At 45.6% G+C, this 14,279-nt stretch overlaps 1 protein-coding gene across 1 annotated transcript in view; it reads left to right on the top strand.

Annotated features, from left to right (window-relative positions):
* LOC107217886 overlaps nt 1-14,279 on the top strand; it is a 309,627-nt gene that overhangs the window by 32,645 nt on the left and 262,703 nt on the right. Inside the window, exon 2 of the mRNA XM_046735990.1 lies at nt 499-575. The gene's annotated coding sequence lies outside the window, so the exon portion shown is untranslated. The remainder of the gene's footprint in view (nt 1-498; nt 576-14,279) is intronic.

Here is a 14,279-nt window from a genome sequence, read left to right as displayed (position 1 = left end):
GTTTCATGAAATATAGAAAAGCCTCGCAGTCAGTCAATCGCGAGATATTTCAAAGCTGGTACAGGCTTAATTAGTTCTCCGGCAAGCTCGCCTTTCGAGCCGCAATACAGAGGCTAATGAGTATTGCATAATTACAGTGATAGAAAACTCAGCATCACGGGTCGATCTTCGTTCCGATCCCCACCCGCGGTCCCGTTTCGAGATAAATACGAAACCTTTGATTCTTGATTAATTACTCTTCAGCCTCTGAACGCACATACTCGATGCACCACCAAGCTGTGAACGGGGGCTTTGGAAGCTTCGGGCGTCGGTTTTTTAATAGGACTTTAAAAATTGTTTGAATACACGCCTTTCGATACCCGAGTTCGAGCACCGACTCGCATAATCAATGCTTGCAAAGTAAACAAAAAAAAATTAAAAGGAAATACACACATCGACCAGCCCTTTCCTTTCTCCGTAACGTAACGGGGATTACATTTTTATACCCTTGTGTTTCAGACGGACGAAGGATTGCCATGTCGTGTCTTGAGGCCGCGTCGAAGGAATCGCTGAGCCTGAAGGACCAATAAAACAGAGTGAGTATAAAAAAAGTTGCTTTTCAACCAATCTTAATTCACCGGCATCTCATCATCCTCGTTTTTAACGAGCGATACGCCGCCCGTTCCGCAGCGCTGATGAAATAAAAATGCCGCATGCCAGACGCTGAATATCGCAGGCGGTGGTCGCTGCGCCGCCCTTCTCAAGTCGGACAAAAGGTTCGATCGTAGTTAGTCCTGCGAGGTAGTTAGACCTCGGGGGGGTTGTTCAAGTTCACTAGATCTCCAGCCCACCCCCCCGCACCACAGGCCGGCGTTACCGAGGTGTTTACACTGGACAGATGTCGAGGGCGTCATTGCCCTTTCACGACCACAAAAACTCCAATGTTTACCGGTGCGTTACTTAGCCAAACCGATCGCTACAGGAACGCGTGCTCGATTATCCCCCCACCCTCCACCCACCCCCGTAACAACTCTCTCTCGATCAAAAAGCTCATCCGACTCTCTGCGAGAATTGGGAAAAAACGACGAACGATCATGGTGGTGGAGAACGTTGTTACGCGAAATTTTTAACACAGACGTTGGGATAATTCTACGGCCTACTTTTTTCCAGGAGAAAGGATCGTCGGTGGTGATAAAGGATATGCCGTTGAAACGCCTCTTCATGCGCTTCGGAGCTTGCTTCTATGGTTGTATTCTTCAAGGGTTGGCGTACCTACGGCTAATTCGGGCTTATAATGGCACAGCTAAGGATTAGCTAATTAGCTGCGCCGCGGTACACGTGGACTTTGACAATGTTGGCTACGAGGAGGTGGCGTATTTGCGCCGTAACATCCTCGCGACAATGGTTATAATCCGTAAATTCACAGCCCCGTGGACTAGCGAGTGGTTCTGGTTGCCTCAGTTGCCTAGGATAAAGGTCCAAAGCAGCCATATGGCGCTTGTCAGCTCGCTGTGTCTGCTTTGTACCTTCTTACCGTCCTCGCATGTATGTTCAATCCATTACGTGTGTTACAGATGCGACCGTATGGACTGCTTCGTGAGGCTTGAAACGTTTTTAGATTACCTACTGAAACCTGATGTCAGAATGTGTCGACTCTGATCTCTCTAATACCGTAATGAGACTATGCCGTACACTTTACACAATTCCTGCTTACTGAAAGGAAATAAGAAGGTTTTCCATTCAGACCGAAGTTGCTGCCACACAAAAGAGCAATTTTACTTTTCGCGTCTGGTTGTTTTTCTTCTTTTTCGAACGCATTCACGTTCGGCAACGGGGATAAATTCCGGTGCATCGGTATAACAAGGATCCTCACCGTACGAATTGGAACTGTTATCATCTAATGGAACCCATCGGTTTGGTTTTCACACGTCACATCGAATTCCAAATCCGTGACTTTGAAAATCATCGCGAGAAACGAAATTATCTGCGTGATTTCGAACGTTGAATGAACAATGAACTGGAATCCTTTTTGCACTTATGGACCCCGCTACACGGTGCCATTCGGTATGAATCAGCCTGTAGGCGCTTACGGAACTAATAACAGGCAGCCACTACGGTTCAATGCTGTAATCGCTTTAAGCACATCCGAAGTGTTCACGATTAGCTACATTGACTGGGTCCGCTCTTGGCGTTGCGGCGCTTTCTGACTGGTTCTGACCAGGATACGGCTCCCTCGATATTTCTGAACGGTGGATGGAGCCGGCATACATGCACAATTATCCTCTCATATCGGTACGCGATCGTTGTTAGTTGCGTGCTTTTCTCATAGCATTTCGCAATTTTCTTTCTTCGACCAGGGGGGGAACACAGGCAGGCACCTAAACAACAATGACGGGCAACAGCCGAGGGTGGAGAAAAGGGTTCCTTGAGCACACCCCGTCATCACCGTTGCTTACGTGCACGTACACACGGGTGGTTCCGTGGTGTAAAAGTACATGACCGAAGGGAAAAGTGCGGCCCCAGCCGATCCTGCAACCCGTCTGTGCAACGCTCGCGGGTATTTAAAGGCTGCAATTTTGCTCAAGCCAGACTAAATAGTAGGCATAAAGTTGTTACTGAAGAGACTACGGTACAGGAATAGGCGTTTAGCCGAGTACGAGGGTCGTCGGATTGCAGCTTTGGAAGCTTGCGGATATATTTTATATTGAAATGTTCAGGTCATCCTCTGGTGAACAGCGGATTTCGAGCTGGCTAGGTATCCCAGGTCCACATCTCCGATTTCATTTCTTGTTTAATATGTTATAATAGACTAAAAATTAAGCGAAACGTATTTTTATTCACCTGCCATTAAACACTTTAAGGGGGTGAAACCACCTTCCGAAGCGAGGCATGTCACGGGGTGATTTGACAGTTTCACCCACAAGAACATAATATTTTTCAACCAATCCAATTGGAAAAGTTTTCTCATAACGAGAAATGAAAAATGTAGTATTCTAAATTGAAAAAAAAATTATTAAATCCTTACAATGTTTGATGGTAGATGTAAAAAAGAAAAAAAATACGTGTCGCTTAGTTTTTAGTCTGCTGTGACATATTGCAAAAGAAATCAAATCGTAGAGATCGATCCGGAACACCTTCCATGTCAGTCGTCGAAACTGTTACAATTCACCGAATTCACGATCAACCTTTTATTTAAAACATTTTTGACTTTGAATTGTTGTGCGTATAGTTTTGACCGCAGAGTTACATCAATGGTTATGAATGCGGAATCTATTTGAATATAACCGCTTAACATTGATTCGGTGACAGCTTCCATAATGAACTTTCGATTGGCGTTGTAAAAAGGTTCACCAAGTTCAAAGGACTCTTCTCAAATCTTTGGAACACTTGGTCTATTTTCATCTTCGACCGCATATTCCTTTCCACCTTGCTTCTTCTTTTTCTGGTTTTTTCTTCTGGTTGTAGCTGGAAAAATTACGATGCCTCGTTAGTTACTGTAAGCGTACGGTAGAGAGAAACTATGAGTGGAGCAAGCGAGGTATAACTTTGAGGCGAGGGTTTGAAGGGCAACGAGAACGAGGCGACGTCTTTTTGGTGACTCTTGAGGTAAACATATTTGTTTATGTGCTCGATTCAAGTTATGTGCGGTATATTCTTCAACGGTGCTACACGTGGCTCGAGTATTTAAATTTGGAGAAGCTTATCCACCGCGACAATATACCCTGCACGATTCGAGTACGTAAACCCGACTCCGTAAGAAACAATCGATTAAGCCGAGATAAATCCATCTTAAGCCGAGTTCAGAAGTATACTGTAAGAGTGAAAACAGGTAAGTCGACTATTTAGCATCAGCTGCGGATCTCAAGAGCTTCGACAACTCTCGGAGGGACTCAAGTTCTATTAATTCTACTTTTTTGAACAAAACTTGCCAATGTAAATCAAGAGTCGCGATGCTGAACGATGTTTCTTTCTCTTCTTGTTTTTAATACCAGCTCATTTATTATCAGCACGTAGCTAATTTGGCCTGAAAAGGATTAAGGGATTAAACAAACTCCGCAGGGTGGGGGAGTTTCGAGGGCGGAGAGTTAAGGCCTCGGTTCTAGTTTCTCTTTCCATTAAGCAAAGAGTCGGCGGTGATACGGCACCCTGTGCCGAATCGCTCGATCTCGGCAAAGCGGCGAATTGAAACGGCCTCGTTTCAATTTCGCTTATTTGCCTTCGCACGATATATATCAAGTGGGCAACTGGGATTAGACTGACACGTTCGAGGCGATGCAACTGCACCAATTATCCCGCAAATAAAAGAGGGTGACTCGGGCGAACATCGTCACGTGTTCCAAAACGGCACACATGCGTCTGTTCGCCTGTTTCGGTTATACACATGCATACACAATTACATGCATATATTTACGTTGTAGGTATGTCGGCTTAAGCTCTGCAAGCTCGCGAGCATTCGTCAGATACGAAACGATCTACATTTAAATTGCCTAATACCGATTGAAGGGTTCGGATGGTTTTCAAATGCCTGCGGGATTGTTGTTTTAGGCTTTTGTCGATCCACCTTCGACGGCTCCGCTTTCAAAGGCTGCTCGTTGCGCTCTCCGAACAAATCTCCTACAGCGAAAACGATTCCGCATAGAGTAATCGAAAAATTTTTTTTTTTTTTTCTTTTTCTTTTTTTCTTCACTCACTGTTTTCCAACCTTTGTTCTTCTCTTGTTTATAGTCACCGTCATTTTTCGCGTTGAATCGAAACCATCGCACAATTATCGTACATTTAAATCCTTGAGGTAACTTTACTGGAATTCAATATATACCTATATACTATCAGATTTGTGAAATTGAAGCGTAACTCTTCATAGACTCTTCGGGAAATCACTTTAAGTCTTTTAAAAAATTGCTAACGAGATGAACCATTCTTTAATCGACAATGTTGATTCACTAAAGACAAAAGTTAGCAAAGAGTCATTGAGTATACGGATCCTAATACGATTAGTGCAACAGATAGTGAAAAACGGCTTGACTATATTATAATTGAATCTTTGATCGGCACCCGCATGAAACAGACAGCGATCCTGCACAACGGAGCGCAGCTATTGAAGTCCCAACCTAACTCGGGGATTATCATCGCAGTCAATTCCTGCACGTTGATTGTTGGCTAAAAACGAGACCCAGCAGATGAACGCGGAGCGAAATGGGAATATTCGCCGGGGAAATGTCGCCGGTAAAGTTAGAGGGAGAGAGGAGGGACCGCCGTCTGGTGTGTGAAACGGGCGGATAGCGGAAAGCGAACTTGAGCCGTTGGCGGTTGGGAAACAGTTGATGATTACGGAGATCAAAGCGCGTAATCACTAGACAAGCATGAGAGAGGAAGGTAGGATGATGGTGCGGGTGCGGCGAGAGGAATACGCCGAAAGAGAGTGGAGAGAGAGAGAGAGAGAGAGAGAGACAGAGAGGACGAGGATGAGGACGAGGAAGAGGGAGCGCCGCGAGGTGTCGTCCCAGTTGTTTAATATTCCAGGGTTGCGGCCGCGGGATTGCTGGGTCAGGTTAGCTACCCCACTAGGGAAACCACTTGGCCCGCACCCGAGGACGCACCGAGGACTCCCTGTTGAGACGTGACACTAGTGCCCAGGGGAGAATTTTTGAGTGCCTTCTTCCTTGCTCCGAGGTTCAAAAGCCAACAAGGCGCTGACGAGATGAACTTGCGAAGATCCGGGGCCCACCTGGCTTCCACGATTCAGCGAAATTCAACGAAGAATGGGAAGACAATGTCCTTCTTCCCTCTTTGGAACGCATCTCCGGAATGTTCCCTCCTAAATATCCGTCTCCGGTCACATTGTAGGAAATCAACATTGCGGAAAGCCACCGACTTTGGAAACCAAACGAAGAAACTTTCCCGAGGATCGCGTCCTGAGGATTCGACTCAAGATGAAGCACTCGTCTTATCAGCGTCTTCGTGGATTTGATACGGTCGCGCTTCTCCAACTTCAAGGAATATTTTAATCGAATTTCAGAGCGCGTCATGCTGCAGTTTCATCCTTTGACCAGGCGTATGTATCTTATACGATATATAATGAATCTTTTACTGCGAACCTGCGCAATATTCCATTAAAGCTTAGCAAAGCGAGATGTCTGTATTCCTTTGCTTCGTCTCGCAGGAATTCAAGACGAGGCGACAGCGTTAGGAGGACTGACGTGTACTTGTAATAAAGTCGGAAGAGCCAACGGCAAAGGAAAACTTTCAAGTATTTCAAGAGTCACGGAAGAAAACTTGAAACGTACACCGTACATTTATAACGAATACAAACAGCCGCGGATACGTCTTGAGAATTCGGAGGAAAACAGTCGGCTATAGATCCGGGAAAAAGTTTTAATATTAACCCGAGATATATTTCATCATCTCAACTGATTTCCCTACAGGCGTCATTCGCCTCGTCTCCAGCCTACCGAGCCCGAAAAAAATCTGACAAATTCACCTTTTTCACCCGCTCGCTCTTACCTTATACCCACCCTGCATGTACGACGTGATTTATTTACCTCGCCAACTGTTCTTTCTCAACGCGTCTCGCCATTTTTGTCAGCGTGAAAGAAACGAAAGGCACGGTAATTGACACCGCGAATGCGAAGCAACGGTTCATCGAGTCAAATATTTCATCTCGAAACTTTGCGTCGAGTCGAATGTAGCCAACGCGTGTCACGCCACGTAACAAACAACGAATTGCAAATGAGGAAGGATTAATACGTTTTAGCATGAATATTTATAACATCGCCGTCATCGTCGTCGAGAAGAAATGAACGCGCGACACCCTTGAACGACGGCCAGTCATCAATATTTCATTTGGAGATGATCGCATTCCCAGGTCGAACTCCAATCGAATTTAATTTTCGCCTCTGCCGCGAAGCGTGCCTTTATATACGCGTAAACGTCGTTCGTTACTCCGTCAGCTTTGCGACGGGTATGAAAATTAGAATTTTCACCGAGTCCGTTGAATTCCCGGACGTCTGCCTGTGCGTCTCTCGGAATGTTCGCGATCCGAATTTAAAACGTGGAGGAAAGATTAAGATACTTCTTTCGGGTATATCGGGGCGAAAGGCTTGTCATTTCTTAATTTCCCCCCCTTTACGCCGAGTCCTTCGAATTCCGAAAAGTCAAGATAGGCAGGTAGGTACGTACATACGCCTCTCAAGTGGCTACTTTCTCGTTAATGCCCGTGTCTCCTCTTTTAGAACAGTTTACAACCTCCGTGTCTGAAGTAAGGTCCACACTTGGCGACACAAGTCGTTTCAATTCACTCTAAGACCTTTCAAGTACTTCGGAGTCACTTGAATTCCGACGTGAATTCAACTCGAGTCGCTCGAACCCACGAATTCACTCAAAGTCACTCGACCAAGTCATCGATGGGTTTCGAATTGGTAGAATCATTGGAATTCCTGCGTTCCTCCGCGGAACTATGAACTCCGGGACGATTTGTTACGAATCTGGCATGTTCACAAGGATGTGTAAATCGCGCGTTACTCTCGTCTCCGCTTTGTCACGATCCTTCAATCTCGGCTTACATCGGTGATGTAACGGTGTAAGATACTCGGTTACGGCTCGGCTGATCACTGAACGGCGGCTTGGCAGCTCGGTTCGTTATTTAGTTACACTTACGCAGCTGTCACTGGCTAAACGCGATATCCTGCCCAGCCTCATCTGACTCATAAGATAAGGGTCACGTGGTCCCAGTCTTTCCTTCCTTCCAGCCGCTGCCATGCCTTCGCTCCCCGCGGGTAATCCGCTTATACTTGATAGATAAACTGTTTATTATTATTTTTCTTGCCCCACCCACCCCGCACTCCGCCTCCAGCACACATCCAGACTGTATAACGTCAGCGACACGCACCTACAGATATAAATTTCTCTTTATCCACCGTCGACTTCGTCCGACTACCCGTAATAAAGCTTCTCCTTAAGATATCTCATACACCTATAGCTGGGAGTGTCATGTTACTCGGAGATCTGGGCTTTGTTTTTGATTCATCGATCCTACTTGCGCGAGGACATCGGTAGGATATTTACTTTATCGACGCTCTGTACCGAGTATTCCTTCAATCTCTACCTTCAGCCTAATTACTATCGATCAAATATACGTCGTAAACATTCACCTGATCGCCCACGCGATTCTAAACCTTTGTTCAAAGCCCTCGATTACTTTCCATCAACGCGTGTGGCGCGCGGAGATATTCGCAGGATGAAAAAGACCCGCAATTAGTCTCGTTTGTTGGGTTAATCAAAAGCTAGTATCCGGCTAATAGTGCAGTTCTTGATTAATTTAATCTTGAAACGAATCGCCACCTGCTACCGGCAGGGACGTTGAACTTATTTAAACACGGTTCACGTTTCCGCAGCTTCTGTTTAAACGATCACCGAGCAAATCCCCCTTTCAACTGGATTCGCCAAGTGAAATAAAACGAGGACCGACAGTTACCGACGTGAAATGAACTCCGGATCGACGGAGCTGAACTTGTTTGAATTACGGTGAAATTTGAAACGATATCAGATGACGAACTTTACGCTACCACTTTGTGGGTCGAGAATTAATCACATTGAGCATATATAATCTTCCTGTAGATCACTCGTGAAAACGCGTTTAATCGGTCCATCGACTATTTTCGAACACGAACCTGCGACAGCATCGAACGAATATCGGGTGTCCATTGGACTGCATTCCGAACCGGAATATAATCCTCTCTGATACCCGTATCTAAATCATACTTGCGGCTGCATTACGCCACGTGATTGACAACTACCGATCTAGCCCTGATCCCTTTTGACGAACATTTGACAATTTAACAGGGCCCCAAAAGGCACAAAAGAAGGTCTCTGTGTCTACCTGATCGGAATCGAAGGATGAGACGTAGCGTGCCAAGTACGATATGCGTGGATTAGTCACGTTGACACCAGACGAATGGATTCTAACCGTCAACCCTCTTCCCGTTTCCCGAGCAGGATACGCAGGTGCGGAACTCAGCCAACAACCGTATTCCGGGATCATTTGACGATCATTTTCACCAGTCAGCCGAACGGCGCCAACTCTTGACGTCTATTTATCATCGCAACCAATATCTTCCGGAAAGCCTTGCTGCAGCTGAGCGTAAGGGTCGCATTGTGCGCCGGAGGTGAATGGAAACGACGCGACGGTGAAAGGCTGGCACTGATCACCGATCTCGCCTCCTATATGCTTGTGAGAAATAATTTACCAAAGTGACCAAACAGCAGACACCCCCGGATAAATGGCCTGTAAATAGATAACAACTGTTCCTACTCTCCTCGAGGTTACCGCTACACCTACTCCCGCAGCGACAGGACTCGGTCGAAAGCCTCGACGTAGTTTGCCCCCAAGACCTCGGGACCAGATTCTGGCGCGATAGAAGCAGCCCCATGAACACGGACATAATCCAACCCAACTGCAGGGGAGGAGCCGCGACGTGGCCGAAACGGAGGGCTCTGCTCTGTTCCTGCGTATCGTCAAGTGTGATTCACTCTCGACGCTCGGTGCAGGAGATATAAAATAACCAGCCGAGGAAGGGGAGCGCATCACGCGGTGATAGGAGTCACGGAATGGATTAGCCTGCCACAGATTTCTGTAGGTTGGAAAAAAAGCAGCGTGGAAGATAGTTCCGGAAAACACTTGTACCTACTACTCGAAGGCTTCTGATTCACTACTCCTCTTTTCGGGTCGTTGATACCGTCCCTGGTTGCACCTAGAATGTTAATACGGGACAACGGGGACTGTTGATTTTTTCTGCCTAGGGTTTGAGTTCAGGATTGCCGTCTTAATTATGTCCGTGGTAAAAGAAGATGGAAAAACCCGCCGTAGTTGCATGGTCTCGAGGTATTTTGGTGGAATAAGAAGTTGACTTTGGCGCTCTGCACACTGGGCTCGCGGTGCATTTCGCTAATGAGTCAAATTGGACACCCTGGCTAATTGCTGACTTAGTACTTACCGGAATTAACTAGACCGTGTAGCAGTCTTCGTTGCACCAAGGGTCGAAGGTCTCGCGCGTCTGGATTTTGGTCAGGTTGTTGGGAATCGAGCGCATCCTCGTCAGACGTCGCAGACTCGGTAACTTCTTTCGCAATTCTTTCCGCTCTGTCTGAACTTGACATCCATTTTTTCATAACGGTCAGTCGGAGGCTGGAAAGGTGTTTCGACTAGTTTGTCAAAACGCCGAGAGTTACTCACGCTATTTTCCGTCTCACCCTTCTCAGCGTAAACGACATCGATCATGATCGCGAACTTGATGCTTAACGACATCTGCCCTAGCAGGACTGTATGCGAGACACGTGTCCAAGTCGGATTATATCCTTGATAAAAGATTCCTTTGATGGATTATGAAAGATCGACTGTCAGCAGTTTGGCGACCCTTTCAATTGACCGTAAACCACTCGTCAAATATATCCGCATTGCGTCTACTGCAATCTTTCTCGGAATTATACCCAATAAAAGCGTCACGGCTTATCGTCGGGCTTTTGCACCATTCACGAGCTTTTCCGCGAAGCTTTGGTGCTTGTCGCATTTATGGCATGACCATTCATGCTCGGTACGAATCCTCTGTAATTGGCCTCGCGTAAATAATGCACTGTTCTCCTTTCATCATCTTCGGGGTGATTTTCTTCATCACCTTCATACGGTGGTTCCATTTTAGGTATTCGACGACACTAGAAATCAACCCCAAACCAAGGTAGACAAGTATTGTCAATGAAGAGCAGAAACTCGGTGCTTTCCGGAGATCCATCACCTTTTCTTTCTTGTTATCCTTACGGTGGTGGTTCCCAAGTTCAGCTGATCCATCGCCCGCGCTTAGTGGAGTGAGTCAGAAGTCACACACAACAGAGCGATGCGATAAGGGGATGCCCGTCGTTCATACGTGCAGAGATCGGGGAGCCGAGAAGAGAGTCTGGGGAGCTCCGTTGAGTTATGGCATTTATAACTAGCGTCGCGCATCTTTCATTAACTCCTCTATTGTCGACGGCAGAATCCGAAGCGAGGGGTCCATCCGAGATGCCGTGCTTCCGCAGCGCGCTGGGGTGCGTTGACGTATTTGTTTATCCTCGAGGAATATTTCCCGCCATATGTTCACTTCGGTGTATCACTTGGTGTAAACATACCGCTAATTATCTACGAACGTCAGTTATCTGTGGTGTAATTTCCAGGCTTTTGTCAATCTGCGTCGTGAGACTCAAACGCGAAGAACTTTCGCGCTGCGATGTGGAGGCATTGTTTGATCATATTCCGTAAACTGTAGCACCGCGGTATGGAGAGTTCGATGCATAGTATTAAATTTCACGTAATTAAAGATAAACAGTTCGATTAACACGGCGAAAGGAGACTGACCGACTAATGACAGTACTGCCAGCATTTTGGAGGAGATGTTCACCACCGTGTGTGGTGTGGATATTGAAACGTGTAAAATATCCAATCGAGTTGATCGAACGTAAGAAAAAAGATCGAAAAATAACATTTAATTACATCAGACTAGCTGATGTAAAATTTTTATCCGATGCGAGTACGTGTGTATTTACTTGTATGCGCGTATGGGAAAATATTTGTTTTTAATTTACTCGGGATACGTGCAGTTATTTTACAACGGGGTATTATAAACCTCGACCATTCCGTTCGGCACAAAGGTTCCGTTTTTCTTTTTCCATGTTCTACGGTTTTTCCGTCGGTTTAAAATAAATAAAATTACATTTCCGTACCGACGGCGCATCTTGTTCGATTTCATTTTCAAACTCAACGATTCACCTTTTCTCGCTTTGTGAAATGGCAATGAAAACAGGACCTTTGTATTAATCAATTTTCTGTGACGTGATGATAAAATTGTTACAATCTTGCAACTTCTCAAACAGATTCCGTGAATGATTTCGTGGGTAAACATAATAATTAATGCCTCCGCAGCACATTATACACGGAGTCTCGCCTTGCAGCTTGGCTCGAGCTGGTTATTCTGTAAATCGTTGGTGATAAATTCGGGACAAATTAGTTTATTTTTGGACGTATTTAAAGGCGGTGCTACGGCTAGGCCGGAGCAGAGAGGGTTGTAAGACATGTCGGGCCACCCACGGGCCACCGCTAAAAATATATCCGATTCCTGATATATACCGATGCTCTACACCAGAGCATCGTTGCTAAATGCCAATGGACAAGTCGCATCACTCGTTTCTCCCAAACACTGTGAAATTACCGTTTCTTCGTTACCAATTATTAACTGTATCACAAATCGGCACAGCGGAATTATCAACGGGGGTAAACTTGCGGGAAAATTCAGTAGGATGAAAACTGTGCTGACGTAAAAAGAATGACGTAACCCCTTGTGAGATCGAATCACACGATTTGGGACTCGTGACGAGAGGGTAGTGATTGATTCTTTCGTCGCCTCAAATGTCGCCGACACTTGTGCCTGTATAGCCTTAGAATTCGGCAGTTCTCATACATGTGTATTTCTATTTTATGGACAGACATGGTTGAACGATTGCTTTTCATCCCTTACTTGACTCGCGATGCATCTGTTGCGTTTACGATAATATAAAAAGGATAAACTCCAGGTGGCGGTTCTCTCTGGCGTGTGGATATCTAGACGGTATATAAAGGTATAAGGATCGCGTTTAATATCCAAATGGTGTTCAAAGCTTGGGGGGGGGGGGGGGGGGATCGGGCCCTCTATATATGCGGCTGGCCATACAGTGGAGCCAGAGTCACCGAGGCGTACTAATTAAAACGTTGGGTGGAAATGGGAATGTCTCGCCTTTTTTTCTTCTAGCGTGAACTTCTTTTCAAAATAAAACTCGAAAACATGTCGTTTTCATCATCTAATTGGCTGCAACGAACGGATGATTAAACTAATTGCACATCATTACGGCCGTTTGTTAGTGGAGTAAATACACCTATGACGAATGAAAAAAAAAAAATTAAAAAAAATAGTTTAAAAATCGTAAGCTTTTTCTCCCTTTCCACGTACTCGTACGTCTTCGAATTAGTTTATTTTGTCGGTAAATTAAATGGCGAAGAACTCAATGACCTTGATGAATCGTGATGATATCGTTGAAATTTCATTCGTGTAAAAATGATGAAATAATTTCTTCTCCGAAGGTTTTTATTCTCCGAGTCTTTAATTTTTTCGAGAAGAAAATAAAAGCCCCTGGTAGACTCCGTTGTAAGTAAATAAATACAGCGATACTTGGCTCGTCAAATAACGCGTGAAATGAAGACGCGTGTCTGTGGTATCAAAGAAATCGAGAGGCGAAAGCCTTCTCTCTGATCATGACAGACCGCGGTAAAGACATCCATCCATTACCGTTACGCCTGAAACGGGTTGCAAGTTTAATAAACGCGGGCATTGCATTGGAATTACGAGGAACAGTTGGAGCTTCCACGCGACCAGAAGCCTCACTTGACCCCCAATTAACCCCGCGGATGCCGGTTCGAAGAACTCCGTCACCCCCTGCAGGCAACGATGTCGTTAATTTTTAACGCGATTCAATTAAGCAGGACGAGACGTATACGCGGATAGAGCACGTAATTCATTCCTTAATTTTCGCGCAAATGATCCATGAGACGCGCTACTTGCATGATCTCGCCATCGTACTTCAAACAAAGAATTGAGGATTCGCTGACGTTACTTAAAAATCACGAGTATCCGTTGCGACGGATTCTTACCTGCACTTTTCGGGTCCGATTGTAAACGATCCTTCGTAGGTACGAGTCCGAGCTAAGTGAAAAGCGCACGACGCTAAAACGCTTGAAAAGCCCGTCAGCGATTCTATTGGGTCGTAAATACTTCAGGAGACGGTTCGCGTCTTCTGGTGCGGGCGAGTGTCTCACTCCTGACGTCATGCTTTTTAAGAGGTGATATTCCTTTGTCCACTGTATTCGTCTTACTCACCATGCACAAATTCGAAACAACTTTCGGCTTATCGCGCGCATCGTTCGTCACCTGCTTGACGAGGGTGAAATGGTAACTCGTGGTTGAAAAACAAAAAAAAAAAATGAAAGGGGCAGGGGGGATAAATTAGAGTCGTTTTCAACGCTATCACGGCTTTGCGATATACGTATCGTGCGATACAGAAATGTTGACTGACACAATGCGGCAGTTGATGGGAACATAAGCGTCAAAATATGCGGAGATGCTGGCAGATCAGTGTTACACGTGGAGTGCCGCGTAGTTTTTTAGGAAATACAGTAACGACGGATGCACTTATCTACACGTTGAAAAGAAATACTCTGACAGAAAGCAAAATGTATAGGGGATAAACAG

The sequence above is a fragment of the Neodiprion lecontei genome, chromosome 3 (genome assembly GCF_021901455.1).
Source record: "Neodiprion lecontei isolate iyNeoLeco1 chromosome 3, iyNeoLeco1.1, whole genome shotgun sequence".
Lineage (NCBI taxonomy): Eukaryota > Metazoa > Arthropoda > Insecta > Hymenoptera > Diprionidae > Neodiprion > Neodiprion lecontei.
This window is presented reverse-complemented; position numbering and strand designations above follow the sequence as displayed.